This window comes from Lissotriton helveticus, chromosome 11, assembly GCF_964261635.1.
Source record: "Lissotriton helveticus chromosome 11, aLisHel1.1, whole genome shotgun sequence".
Classification (NCBI taxonomy): Eukaryota; Metazoa; Chordata; class Amphibia; order Caudata; family Salamandridae; genus Lissotriton; species Lissotriton helveticus.
The window spans coordinates 407,494,691-407,509,551 of NC_136072.1; the positions used below are offsets into that span (position 1 = coordinate 407,494,691).

At 41.1% G+C, this 14,861-nt stretch overlaps 1 long non-coding RNA gene across 1 annotated transcript; it reads right to left on the bottom strand.

The window, feature by feature from the left end:
• Window positions 1-592: 592 nt before the first annotated feature.
• LOC144791375 (uncharacterized) lies at window positions 593-1,012 on the bottom strand. The gene is made up of 3 exons (XR_013602373.1): window positions 922-1,012; window positions 775-842; window positions 593-677 (listed from the first exon to the last, which is right to left on the bottom strand). It is a non-coding gene; the product is annotated as an uncharacterized LOC144791375 (long non-coding RNA).
• Between the last annotated feature and the right edge of the window lie 13,849 nt (window positions 1,013-14,861).

Genomic DNA, 14,861 nt, shown 5'->3' on the forward strand with positions numbered 1-14,861 from the left:
GGTGTAACCTGGGTAGATTAGCACAAGCACCTATAGCTGTTGATGCAAAGCCCAATACAAAGATAGCCACACAATGCCCTGCATAAAGGAATTACACAGACTGCATGTGTGCTGCACTGTTTAAGAATTTGTCTAGCAAAAACAAGGAGTCAGGTCCTGGGACATGTAGTTGGTTGGACCATAGGTAACGGGTATACAAACACAATTTACCAACTTCACACTTCTCTAGATCCTCCACTTTGAGGAAAAACCAAGTGATACTCCTAGGTTAATTGGGTATATCTCATTCGTACCCTTTTATTTTATTGTTTTGAGTTTTTTTCTTTTAATTTCATGTATGAAAAGGACACTTAACGTTTTTCATTCATTTACAAACACAATACATTTCTACAACATAAATACACCATTTATATATACACAAGAAAATTTTGATATATACACAATCAGTATATGTTACTGCTCGTACTTTTTTTGAAAGAACACAAGTCACGCTCTGGACTAAACTAACAATCAAATGCAACAAAAAAAAATTTTTTCCTTTTTTTTCAATAAACCATAAATCAATTCTTTGGTCTATTTGGGCAATTTGATATCTATTTCCTCTATGTGCCGACGCGTTTCAAACCTGATGTTTTCAATTGTCAGGTTCTCCTCAGGGCTCTGTCTTTCAAGTTTATCTAAAAATGTGTATAAAACAAAAAGGGGGGGGGTTTATTTAATAAATCTAAATCTCATGGGCTTCACTCCATCTGGTGCTGCTGTCACTATTTTTACCTGTTTTCCAGCTGTCGCCGGTCCGCAAGTATTATTCTGCACTCGACTGGGTTCCTTAATCTTGATACCTATAATCAAGTTAGACATTTTGTCATTCTCCATTCTCACCTGGCAATATAGTTATGCACTAGTTCTTACTGGACATACCTTAAAATGTCAGTTTGTTGTTCTTCTAGTATCTGCATTTTGTCCTGTTTTTGAAAACAATACTTCTCCTTGTCGTTTTATTCACAATCTGCAATTAACAAAACGCTCATGTAATTCTCTCTTATGTTTAGTATCACCAATTAAGCGTTCACTACTCTTTAGGGCATACCTGATATGTTTTCGATCTCCCTCGTTCGTGTACTGGAACCACTTCATTTGTTGTATCCCCAGGTGGCTACTCTCATTCTCGGCCAAAGTGCAATTTCCTATGTGCAAAAGTGTGTTTTTAGAATCTGGTATTTTTAACTTAGGCAGAAGAAACTAATCTTTCCTTCCGCGTTTCACCTACTTGGTTTGGCGGCGATCCGGTGACTGCTTCATCAATCTGTGGATGCGGCGGCCATCTTTGTGTGTGGCTTTTAACTTCAACGCGTGTTGCTGAAACCTGCGCGTTCTGTGGCGGCCATCTTTTAATGGTTTTTCGGAACTCGAAAATATACACTATCTTCTCCATGCGGAGTCGAACAATTTACATAAGAATGGTCCTCACACAGGAATACAGGGGAATAAAGGAATTTATCAAAACACTTAGCGTGGTCAATCTAGCTCTGACTTAGTGACCACCTGTTGGTGTGTTACTGTTTGTTACATAAAAAATTCAAATTCGTGTAGTGATTACAGCCTTGATACTTCAGACAGCGAATTTAAACCAGTGAGTGCGCTATTGAATTTTAATATCAAATACGCCTCTTTCTGTAGCAAGATTTTATGAGGATCCATTAATGATCTCGATTGTTGCAAAACAAACAAGATTGACCACTTGAAATCATTTTCGGTATGGTTATTTTCAATGAAATGCTCGACCATGGCGGCGGTTAAAACTTTATTCTTCAAACGAGATTTATGTTGTGTTATACGTATATTGGCTTGCTAGGTTGTCTTGCCAATATAGAATTTCGAGCATGGGCAAACAATCCCGTACACAACGTTGCGTGTTTTGCAGTTCCAGAAACACAAATGTTTCCACCTCACACTCCCATGTTGGAATTCCTTTCCTTCCATTGTATTTCCACATGCCGCACAGCAACCGCATTTATGGTGTCCCTCGATGGGTTTCATCCCCCACTGGGACAATAAGTCACTCTTGGGTTTGGGTAGAGCAATGTCTGCCCGCACTATCTGTTGGCCTATGCTTCTATTTTTCCGATATGCAAAAAGCGGCCGGGGGAATGGGCAGTCCAGATTGTCGAATAAATGCCAATTTTTAAGGACCGCCTGTCTCAGCTTATTGGTATCAGGCCCCAATGTGGTGACGCAAACTAATCTGTCTAGTTCAGGTTTTGTTTTGGTCTGTAAAAGACATTCTCGAGGCGTATACCGCGCCCTCTTATATGAATGCTTTAACAATTTTCGAGGATACCCTCTGTCTTTCAATTCCTCACAGAATGTATCAGCATGTTTCTCGTAATCAGACAGCTCCGTACAATTTCTTCTAAAGCGGAGCAGTTGACCATATGGTAAGTTGGCCTTCAGACTCCTTGGATGAGCACTTAGATGATGCAACATTGTGTTTTTATCAGTCTTTTTTCTATACAGGGAAGATGTTAACCGTCCTTCTGTGCAGGTGACTTCCACATCAAGGAACGTCATTTTGGTGTCACTGCATTCCATCGAGAATTTAATATCTTGATGTTTTGCATTGAGCCATGTATGGAACTTCATCAACTCGGTGCGGCTCCCCTGCCACAGGAGCCACACGTCGTCGATGTAGCGTAACCATTGTTTTATATGTTCACTGAATGGATTGTTGTTATCAATGAACCTTCTTTCATATTCCGCCATATATAGTATGGCCATCTCTGGGACATAAGGGCATCCCATAGCACTACCTTTCGTCTGCATGAAAAACTGCTCATTGAAACGAAAATAATTCTTCCTCAAGGCTATCTCTGCTAGTTTCAAAATGAAACTAGTGGGAACTCGGTGCGGTCTTTCCCGAGCTTCCAGATATAGTTCTATTACCTCCAGTGCCTCATCCTGGGGGATCTGGGTATAGAGGGACGTAACATCCATTGTCACTAGTAATTGCACATTAGGATTAAACTCAGTGCCCTCAATTTTTACCAAAAAGTCCATGGTGTCTTTTAAGTATGATTTCACTGTACTCACAAACGGTTTCAAGAAGAAATCCACATATTTTGCGAGTGGTTCCAGACACGAGTCACAGCCAGAGACGATAGGTCGTCCTGGGGGCTCGTTTAGGTTTTAATGAATTTTTGGGAGGAAGTATAGGATGGGTGTCCTTGGAAATGTTTTGATTAGAAACTCGCCTTCTTTTGCACGAACATAGCCATTTTCCATCCCTTTTCTGACAATATCAGCTATGGCTCCTTGTATATTTTTGACAGGATCTTCTTGGAGTGGCCTATACCAAACTCTATTGTCAACCTGTGACTGAGCTTCTGCTAGATATTTATCTCTTGGCCAGACAACAACCGCCCGCCTTTATCGGCCTGTTTGATGACTATTGATTGATCTTCCCTTAGGTTTTTGAGCGCAGTTCTTTGCCCTTTACTTATATTCTGTTGAATATTTTTCTTATTCTTTTCCAATTTGTCAATTGATGATAACATTATTTGCTCGAAGGCATAAATTTGTTTGGGAATTTTTTGGGTGGGTATAAATTTTGATTTGTTTCGTAGCCCAGTAGTCTCTTTCTCAATCATAGGAGGCTGATTAGCACAAAAAGCCTTGAGTCGAATTTTGCGACAGAACTCAAAAGCTTCAAGTTTCATTAGGGTAAAGTCTGTTTGTTGGCGTGGGACAAATTTTAATCCTAAGTTCAATACTGACTCTTCATCCTTCGTTAATGTTTTAGGGGATAGATTGACCACTGTGGTGGTTGCCCCTAGGTTTTGTAAAAGTTCCTTCTTGTCCGCATCTCCCATGGTACCTTGAATTTTGTTTTTCCTTGCTGACCCTTCTCTAAAAAAGACACCTGCTTTTTGTTTTGATTCCCACATGTGTCTGTACCTGATGTATCCGAAAAAGAAGAAGTTTCAGAAAAAGTTTTAAATCTATTGTGGGATCTCCCCTGATAGTTATAGAGTGCCCCCCGTGAGTCTGCTTGTGTATAGTACTCGTCTTTTAGAAAAGGGTATGCCTTCTCGAGTGTGAACGCCTTGGAGTCTCTTTCGTACTGTGCAGTTTTGTTATTAATCGTATTGTCCTTAAAAGCCAAGGTCTCTTTCTCTATCTTTTCCAAGAGAGCTTTGGCATCAGATACTGTTGGACTATCTTCGATAGCTTTGGTCAGTGTTTCTATTTCCTCTAATTCCTTTCTGCAGAGTCTTTGCGCAGTCTCAATGGTGTGGACCATTAGGTCCCTACTGCATTTTGTATTGATACAACTGAACCTCTTTCTATACTCAGCGTCCTCAGTGAAAATAACAGGCACGTTCTTCACCTGTAATCCCCAGGGAATTGTCCCTCCTCTCAGATGTTTTAACAAAAAATGTCCATGAAGCTCTGTTCTTATATGTTTTTTGCTCAGTCTGATCAATTTATCTGACTCGTTCTGCTGGTGGGCAGAAGAGCTCAAAGTGACGTTAGCAAATGGAGAAGAAGCAATTAGATTTTGTATATGATCTTCACTGAACGACAAAGTGTCCTTCTCAGACATTCCTTTGGAAGGATAAAGTCTCCTTACTTGAACTTTTTAATTCACGAATTGGGAACTTGACTGAATCGTGTGCCCTTCGAACTCTCGCGGGGATTTCCCGCTCTAAGATTAGCAAAAACAAGGAGTCAGGTCCTGGGACATGTAGTTGGTTGGACCACAGGTAACGGGTATACAAACACAATTTACCAACTACACACTTCTCTAGATCCTCCACTTTGAGGAAAAACCAAGTGATACTCCTTGGGTAATTGGGTATATCTCATTTGTACCCTTTTATTTTATTGTTTTGAGTTTTTATCTTTTAATTTCATGTATGAAAAGGACACTTAACGTTCTTCGTTCATTTACAAACACAATACATTTCTACAACATAAATACACCATTTATATACATAAGAAAATGTTGATATATACACAATCATTTTGAACAGTATATGTTACTGCTCGTACTTTTTTTGAAAGAACACAAGTCACGCTCTGGACTAAACTAACAATCAAATGCAACAAAATTATTTTTTTTTCTTTTTTTTCAATAAACCATAAATCAATTCTTTGGTCTATTTGGGCAATTTGATGTCTATTTCCTCTATGTGCCGACGCGTTTCAAACCCGATGTTTTCAATTGTCAGGTTCTCCTCAGGGCTCTGTCTTTCAAGTTTATCTAAAAATGTGTATAAAACAAAAAGGGGGGGTTTTATTTAATAAATCTAAATCTCATGGGCTTCACTCCATCTGCTGCTGCTGTCACTATTTTTACCTGTTTTCCAGCTGTCGCCGGTCCGCAAGTATTATTCTGCACTCGACTGGGTTCCTTAATGTTGATACCTATAATCAAGTTAGGACATTTTGTCATTCTCCATTCTCACCTGGCAATATAGTTATGCACTAGTTCTTACTGGACATACCTTAAAATGTCAGTTTGTTGTTCTTCTAGTATCTGCATTTTGTCCTGTTTTTGAAAACAATACTTCTCCTTGTCGTTTTATTCACAATCTGCAATTAACAAAACGCTCATGTAATTCTCTCTTATGTTTAGTATCACCAATTAAGCGTTCACTACTCTTTAGGGCATACCTGATATGTTTTCGATCTCCCTCGTTCGTGTACTGGAACCACTTCATTTGTTGTTTCCCCAGGCGGCTACTCTCATTCTCGGCCAAAGTGCAATTTCCTATGTGCAAAAGTGTGTTTTTAGAATCGGGTATTTTTAACTTAGGCAGAAGAAACTAATCTTTCCTTCCGCGTTTCACCTACTTGGTTTGGCGGCGATCCGGTGACTGCTTCATCAATCTGTGAATGCGGCGGCCATCTTTGTGTGTGGCTTTTAACTTCAACGCGTGTTGCTGAAACCCGCGCGTTCTGTGGCGGCCATCTTTTAATGGTTTTTCGGAACACGAAAATATACACTATCTTCTCCATGCGGAGTCGAACAATTTACATAAGAATGGTCCTCACACAGGAATACAGGGGAATAAAGGAATTTATCACACAACACTTAGCGTGGTGAATCTAGCTCTGACTTAGTGACCACCTGTTGGTGTGTTACTGTTTGTTACATAAAAAATTCAAATTCGTGTAGTGATTACAGCCTTGATACTTCAGACAGCGAATATAAACCAGTGAGTGCGCTATTGAATTTTAATATCAAATACGCCTCTTTCTGTAGCAAGATTTTATCAGGATTCATTAATGATCTCGACTGTTGCAAAACAAACAAGATTGACCACTTCAAATCATTTTCGGTATGGTTATTTTCAATGAAATGCTCGACCATGGGGGCGGTTAAAACTTTATTCTTCAAACGAGATTTATGTTGTGTTATATGTGTATTGGCTTGCTGGGTTGTCTTGCCAATATAGATTTTCGAGCATGGACTAACAATCACGTACACAACGTTGCGTGTTTTGCAGTTCGAGAAACACAAATGTTTCCACCTCACACTCCCATGTTGGAATTCCTTTCCTTCCATTGTATTTCCACATGCCGCACAGCAACCGCATTTATGGTGTCCCTCAATGGGTTTCATCCCCCACTGGGACAATAAGTCCCTCTTGGGTTTGGGTAGAGCAATGTCTGCCCGCACTATCTGTTGGCCTATGCTTCTATTTTTCCGATATGCAAAAAGCGACCGGGGGAATGGGCAGTCCAGATTGTCCAATAAATGCCAATTTTTAAGGACCGCCTGTCTCAGCTTATTGGTATCAGGCCCAAATGTCTAGTTCAGGTTTTGTTTTGGTCTGTAAAAGACATTCTCGAGGCGTATACCGCGCCCTCTTATATGAATGCCCTAACAATTTTCGAGGATACCCTCTGTCTTTCATTTCCTCACAGAATGTATCAGCATGTTTCTCGTAATCAGACAGCTCCGTACAATTTCTTCTAATGCGGAGCAGTTGACCATATGGTAAGTTGGCCTTCAGATTCCTTGGATGAGCACTTAGATGATGTAACATTGTGTTTTTATCAGTCTTTTTTCTATACAGGGTAGATGTTAACCGTCCTTCTGTGCAGGTGACTTCCACATCAAGGAACGTCATTTTGGTGTCACTGCATTCCATCGAGAATTTAATATCTTGATGTTTTGCATTGAGCCATGTATGGAACTCCATCAACTCGGTGCGGCTCCCCTGCCACAGGAGCCACACGTCGTCGATGTAGCGTAACCATTGTTTTATATGTTCACTGAATGGATTGTTGTTATCAATGAACCTTCTTTCATATTCCGCCATATATAGTATGGCCATCTCTGGGGCATAAGGGCATCCCATAGCACTACCTTTCGTCTGCATGAAAAACTGCTCATTGAAACGAAAATAATTCTTCCTCAAGGCTATCTCTGCTAGTTTTAAAATGAAACTAGTGGGAACTCGGTGCGGTCTTTCCCGAGCTTCCAGATATAGTTCTATTACCTCCAGTGCCTCATCCTGGGGGATCTGGGTATAGAGGGACGTAACATCCATTGTCACTAGTAATTGCACATTTGGATTAAACTCAGTGCCCTCAATTTTTACCAAAAAGTCCATCGTGTCTTTTAAGTATGATTTCACTGTACTCACAAATGGTTTCAAAAAGAAATCCACATATTTTGCAAGTGGTTCCAGACACGAGTCACAGCCAGAGACGATAGGTCGTCCTGGGGGCTCGTTTAGGTTTTTATGAATTTTGGGGAGGAAGTATAGGATGGGTGTTCTTGGAAATTTTTTGATTAGAAACTCGCCTTCTTTTGCACCAACATAGCCATTTTCCATCCCTATTCTGAAAAGGGTATGAATGGAATATACCCAATTAAACTAGGAGTATCACTTGGTTTTTCCTCAAAGTGGAGGATCTAGAGAAGTGTGTAGTTGGTAAATTGTGTTTGTATACCCATAAGAATTTGTCTAGGCATAGAATTTTGTACTTTAAGCATAAGAATCTTATGCTAGACAGCACATGCACATTTCTGCATCATGGTGCATAGATTGTGTGCAGCATTAGACAGCTTGTTTGTTCACCATCACAGGGACTGTTAGCAGCACAAGGCCATTTATAATAATTATAGCTCTTTGCTGCTTCCCCCATTCGAATATGCAGTACTGCAACCTTGGTTGCTGCGCATCATTGCACTAAATATAACACATCCACTTCTTTGTGTGTATACCTGGCTTGCCCAGTGTTAACTCTCATACTTACAGACAGTTGGATTTGGTGGCAATTAAATTGAAAAATATTCTTTGAGTTATTTTTCTCTCCTTATTTCACCTCACCGCTTTTATTTAACCCTCTTTCTTAGCCTCTCCCGCTCTCTCTACCTATACTACTATGTGTTCCTTCATTCTCTTTCTATGTCTCAGTTCTCTACCTCAGATTTATTTCATATATACTCAGTATACCTCATTCTACTTCATCTATCTCTACCGCTCTCCAATGGTAGTGTCCATTTCTCCATTAAGTTCTCCACCTACATCTATGACTCTTAATCCCCTTCTCTACCTCAGCAGGCTCTAACCCATCCTACGTTCTTTACCTCACTGCTCTTTTTCCAACCGACCTCCATGTATCACTCCTCAAACAACCTCATCTCTATCTTTACCTTACCTCTCTATTTCTCACTATGTCTATAACATCTTACCCCTCTCTACTTCTCTTTCAACCCTTTCTCTAAATTACTACCATCCCTCACCTCTTTATCTCATGCCTCTCCCTATTTCTCACCACTCCTGCTACCTTTCCTCTCTCTACTACACCACTCCCTCTCTCACTACCTAGCCTCTCAACTTACCTCACCATTAGTTCACTAATTCACTTCTCCACCTCCCTTTCTCTCGTTCTACCTCTGTTTCCTTTTCTTCACTTCTCTAAATGGCATACTCCTTTCTGTCTAACTCTATTTCTTTACCTCCACCTCTTTTTCTCTGTCATCAACTCCTCTACGTCCAACCCCTTTACCTCTCTAATTCACTTATCATTTTCCTTATCTCTCACTCTAGCTCACCTTTTGGAGAGATGTGCTCCCCTACCACTCACTACATTTCCTTCTCCCTATCTCTATTTCTCTGTACCTCTCAACGACACTCTAAAGCCTTACCTAATTCTTTAACTTTGTTTCACTACCTACATCTTCCTCTTTCTACATCTCTTTATCTTTTTTTCTGGCTACATAACCTCCATTTACTTTACTTCCCTCCCTCATGTCTTTCAATATTGTCTTTCTGTACCCATTCACTCTCTACTTCATGTCTAACAATATTCTGTTCTTTTTATGTCTCCGTCCAACACCTGCAACTTGTGCTATCCAATTTCGCGTACTAATCGGGGTCACAGGTAACTGTCTAGCCAGAGAGGTGCACACATATAAAGGGGAGAGGAGAGGAGAGACAAGGCAAGGGACGAGAAATAAAAAGAAAGATATAGCACCAATGAATGGTGAAAATCTGCATTGTTTCAGGAGTGACGCCACTTTTGAAAGGAGATATATTTGTGATTAAAAAGATTTGGCAACAAAAGTTACAATTCCAAGGGCTATGTGCATATGTCTCGTTTTAATATTATGCACTCGTCCACCAATCACTTAACATATCACCCTTACCATGCTTCTCCTTCAATGGGAGTATCAAGCTAGCTAGACACTGAAGTGCAAATAAAATGTTGTCAACGAAACCAAAATGGCTTCATCAATGCTTGTTTACACTTTATTTTGGTACTATTTAGGTGACAGACACCAGGCAGCTTCAACTAGCCAAAAAGGGGAAATGCATTCAAAGTTGTTTCAAACATGAGGCCAAAAAATATGCCTTGCCCAGGGCCCTGAAAATCCTTAAGATGTCACTGCATAATGGAACTGCGATGTATGTGACAAATGCGCGTGCTCCTTTAGGCTTACCTGAAGATGTGGCCAATGATAAGAATGGTTAAATCCTTTCTAAGAGTAGGTGAAGCTTTTTACTCTTCTTCAACTATGTGCTCACTCTTACTCACAAAGTCATTGGAATGTACCAAGGACAGATATAGGAGTACCAAAAGGCTTCATGTTATCAGATCTTCTTTTTATTGTCCTGTGTTTTCATGCAACAAATCGCTGCTTTCAGGAATTAATAATTCAGTTTCAGTTCAATTAAACAAATCAAACTAAAATACTTGAAAACAGTGTTGTGCCAAATCAAAGGCCAGAACAGGAAATATTGTATCACAGTAACATGGTGCCAACTAACATTTTGTATGATCTTTTCAAAATAGACTCAATTGTACAGGGCTCAATATGCAAGTTACCAACAAAGTATAATTGAGAGACGTCATTCAAATCTCATGATAGAAGGAAAAAAAGTTATATATCTTTAAAAAATAGATTCTGTGTACCTAGCCATCAGTTAGTCATTTTTTTCAGATGCCTTTGTGGCTCTGTGCAGAAGATGAATATTGAATATGACTAAATGACTGTGGGGTGGTCATTTGAGCTTAATTTCATTCAAAAAGTGACTGGGGCAGTGGAGCAAGGATCTTTCCTGCATGATTCAAATTACAAATATGTGCTTTCTGACAGGCAGCTTCTATGCATTGCCTTTATAGACATGTTGACACAGTTGATGTTCCAAACTTGTGGGGACTGATTATTGTTAGACCTGACGTCCTTGATGTGATATTCACCCTCCCTGTACTTTGCTGAATTCGTTTTTCTTGACACTGGGACTTAGCAAACCAGTGCTAAAGTGCTTATGTTATCTCCTTAAAACATGGTAAAATTGGACTACAACTAATCTGCACATTTAATTAAGTCCCTATTAAATTTTACTACATGTGCCCAGGGCCTGTAAATTAAATGCTACCAGAGGGCTGCAGCACGCATTGTGCCAATCACTGAAGTAACCTATTATAGCATATCTCAGGTCTTCCACTGCAGCCTGTGGTGCAAGTTATATCGCCCTGGTAAAATAAACCTTTTGCCAGACCTAAACAATCTCTTTTAATACTTATAAGCCGATGTTTGGAAAACATATTGACTAATAAATATCATGATACCAAAATATTGTGCTAAGAATATCGGATGTCAAAGTATCGTGGACAGTAATATTGAATGTAAGAATATTATTTCACTATTGATTTTAATATTGTTGTAAAAAATATCATTAGATAAAATGTTGTTTTTTTTCTTTTTTTTCTGTCCTTTTTTTTTTTTTATCCTCATTAGCCTCTGTAAAACCCCAATCCATTTGCACATGTGGATGGAGTAGTATCGTGCCCTTTTGTGCTGGAAATATAGGGGAGCGAGGAAAGAAAGGACAGACATCAGCTTCGTCCTTGACCGCCCTCGTTTGAAATTGAAGCACTATCTTCCATCATACACTCCCTAGCCATCACACCCTGGCTCACCCCCATGTGCCAAAGCACAGAATAGGGAGCATGGGTGCGGGAACCAGACAGCCAAACGAGGCAGATAAAATATTATTGTATAAAATATCTTTTTATGTGTTACTTTAGATGCATTTCATGGCATTTTGTTTTATTTTAGTTGTTTGTTCATTTTTGTGATTGTGTTTAGAAAAAAAGATTTTTATTTGTGTAAATTGTGTATTTTTTAAGTTTCATTAATATGCATAACTAATTTATATGTTATTGTGTGATAGTAGTAGGATTTTGAATTTTTAGGAAATAGAGTTGGGTGGGAACATTTCTAAAATGCTAAGATTATAATTTGATTTTATGATCCATTTGTATTAAATTGCTAATGTATTATTTAATATTTTGAAAATGTGTGTTTTTATTTTCAAAATAAGTCAATTACTTTCAAAATGTTTGGTTTAATTAGTTTAACTATATTAAAAAAATACAAAGTGTGTATGAAATGAAAACGTTATCATTTTTAATACATTTAAATATTTAAATTACATTTTATAATGTAAATATTTAGGTAACATATATTTTATTCAGCATTTTAACATGAAAAGTTGATAATTATTATTTTGCAAAATGAAGTGTATCATATTTGTTTTCTTTTGTGTTTTTATGATTTAAATCGTAAATCATTTTATTGGGTATTGTTGTAAACAAGAACAATACACCCACCTACAACCACTGGCTGGCATGGAACTTTGCCGTCAAATTCAAGTTTTATTTACTCAAACATAAACTAAGATAAAAGAAGAAAACAAAGGATAGATTCTAAGAAGGGTAGAGTAAAGCTAAGATGAGAATGAGATCACTAAGAGAGAAGAGAGACAGAAATCCTCTAACTGCTCAAGATAGGGCCTGGTAGGGAACTGGGGCTGAGTCCCCTTCGGATAGGAGGGGGCCGCAGGGGGGGATGCGGGGAATCGCAGGACCCTTAGGTATCGGGAGCAAGTAAGCTCAATGAACTCGGAGGAGAGTATGTCACAGTGGACCCCCAGGTCTTATCAAACTTGGGCAACGTGCGGTTGATCCCAGCAGTGATCCTTTCCATTCCAACCACCTCCCACAATCTGTGCAGGCAGTCTAGTTTGATTAGGATGACATCCGAGCCTCATTTCGCCAGGAGGACCTGCTTAGCTGCTCCCAGCGCTAGGGTGATCGCTCTACCCCTACAAGAGCGTAGAGGGTATGTGAGGGGCTTAGGAAATCCCAACAAGATATAACTAGGGAATCTGGGAAGTTCTGTATGGTATATGTGGTAAACTAAGGGTGAAATGGAGTCCAAGAATGTCTTTATCTTGGGACAGTGCCAAAGAATGTGGGACAGTGTGCCCACCTGACCCCAGTGGCGCCAACAAAGATTGCTGCTGTTGGGCCTCCACTTGGCAACACATGCAGGGGTATAATACCAATAGTGCACAATTTTTAGGAGCATCTCCTTCCCTGAGGTGCTGCACGATGATGCCCAGATCCCGTGGATAATGTCCGCCCACTCCTTTGGGGAAAATTCCCGACTCAACTCTGATTCCCACCTGCGCTGTGCTGGGGACTTAGTTTGATTCTTAGCCTTGTTGAGAAAGGTATAAATGTCTGAAAGGAGACGCTTGTTTGAAGTCCGAGTTATGTACCAGATCTTGAATTTTGTAAGGAGCCGACCTGCATGTTCACGGACCTGGGGTTGCGTGACCCAATGGCGTACTGCCAGTACTCCTCCTTGGGGATCCCGTAGTGAGTCGCCAATTGGGGGAAATCCATAATTCCCTCTACATCAAACAGGGCGCCAATCCGTTCACAGTTTGCTTCTTGCTATTTCAAGTAGGCATTCCCTGTGAGGGCAGGGTGGAAGCCAGGGTTCCGAATGAAGAGGGTCAGGAGGGACATAACCGTAGACAGCTGGCATTTCTCCTGGACCTTATCCCATTCTTTCATGGTAGCGCACACGACCGGAGAGAGGTACACGCCCGGTGGGCGATGACGCTGGGGGAGCCAGGGAACGTTCCAAATGTGAATGCCCACCATGCCCCCGTCCATGAAGCACCAGTGCTTCTCGGAATCTAGGTGATACCATTCCACCATCCAGCACAGTTGCGCCGCATCATGGTAGCGCCCACGGTGTGGGGACCCAAAGGCCTCCGTCTTCCTGCATGGTTTCTTCCCCCCTCAAATGAAGCAGCCAATATTTAGTTGTTGCATTTGGGCCAGTGTCAAAGGCGGCGGACATAAGGGAAGCATCTGCATTATGTAAAGTAGACGTGGCGAAATCGTCATTTTAATGGTGGCTATCTTGCCCAGCCGTGAAAGAACATGTTTCTTTCAGGTGTTCAGTTCTTGGCGGACCTTGGTAAACATCTCTGCGTAGTTCACCTGAGCCGTCCTTGCAGTAGTCTAGAAGACCCGAAGACCTAGAATGGGAAGAGCTGCGATAGTTGGAGGAGGTCCGCTGCTGGAATCTTAAGACTCAGCGCCTGGGTTTTCTTCAAGTTAATTTTGAATTCCGATGCCGGATTCAAGGTGGCAATCTCTGCCAGCAAAGGGGAAGAGATAGCAATTGACGGGAAAGGAAAAGGAGCAAGTCATCAGCGTACAGCGAAATCTTGTGCTCCCTATCTCCTACCCGGATCCCGGTGACTGCGGGGAGTTGGCGGACTCTTTCTGCAAAGGGCTCCATGTAGAGCGCGAAAATGAGAGGGGAGAGCGGACATCCCTGTCTCGTGCCGCGCCGAATCAGAAAGGACCGTGAGACCACTCCATTGACCCGAATGCGGGCTTGCGACCCTTGGTAAACACAGTTTACCAAATTGCAGAATCGTTCCCCGAGTACGAATCGGCATAGGACCTGTTGCAGGTAGGGCTAGTGGACCCGATCAAATGCCTTCTTGGCATCCACCAACAGGAGTATCGCCGTGGTCTGGGTGTGCTGCGTCTTATCCAATAGGTGGCATAATCCCCAGGTCCCATCTCAACAATTGCGGTCTGGAATAAAACCCAACTGATCCGGATCAACCAGACCTTGCTTATGTGCGGCAACTTGGGCCACCAAGATGCTGGTAAAAATCAGGTCCACGTTGAGCAGGGAGATGGGGCAGTACAAGGAGCACTCCTGAAGGTCCTTCCCAGGTTTGGGGATGACCACTACCTCTGCCATGGACGTCGACGGGGCAAGTTTTCCAGTGCCACTAAAAGTGTTGAATAGGCACGCCAGGAGGGGAGCGAGATCTGATGCAAAAACTTTATAAAAATCGACCGGGAAGCCATCTTCACCTGGAGCCTTGCCCACCGTAATTCCCTGAATAGCTCGTAAGACTTCCTCAGGGCAGATGTCTGCCTCCAAATTAGTCACGATGGAATCTAGCAGCAGAGTCACTGGCGCCGCTTGCGTGTACTCCTCATCTGCA